A 532-nucleotide genomic window follows, 5' to 3' on the forward strand; every position below is an offset into this window, starting at 1 on the left:
CTATATGGCCTGCCTCTCCATTCCCCGAACCCTAGCGCCCCACTCCCTCAGGATCCCCACTTCTCCCTCGTCTCCCTCCCAGCGCCGCCGCTCGCAACACACACACATACGCATCGGCACAGGGAGAGGAGCGCCCCTGTTCGATCACCTCCCCCCGCACGCTCGTGCCCGATGCAAACCGCCGCCGGCGCCGCCCCTCCCGAACTCCTCCGGGCCCCTCCTCTCCCTCGCACGGCGCTCGCTTGAAGTTGCGTCCTCGCCTCGTCACCGACCCGTCACACCACCATCGCCCGGAGACCTCGCCGCCTCGACCTCATCTCCGTCGCCGACCCGACCCCGACCTCGTCGTCCCTGTCCTCCCCGAGCCCATTGCCATGACCCTGCAACCCTTTGTGAGGACCCCCCCTCCTTCTCCTCTTCCCCACGCTCCAGCAGCGCACCTGCACGCCCGCGTCGTCCGCGCCGGCGCATGGCTCCCTGCCATGCTCCGACCCCCGCCCATCGCCGTCGTTCTCCGCCACTGACGCCGTCA

Source organism: Triticum dicoccoides, chromosome 3A, assembly GCF_002162155.2.
Source record: "Triticum dicoccoides isolate Atlit2015 ecotype Zavitan chromosome 3A, WEW_v2.0, whole genome shotgun sequence".
Taxonomy (NCBI): Eukaryota; Viridiplantae; Streptophyta; class Magnoliopsida; order Poales; family Poaceae; genus Triticum; species Triticum dicoccoides.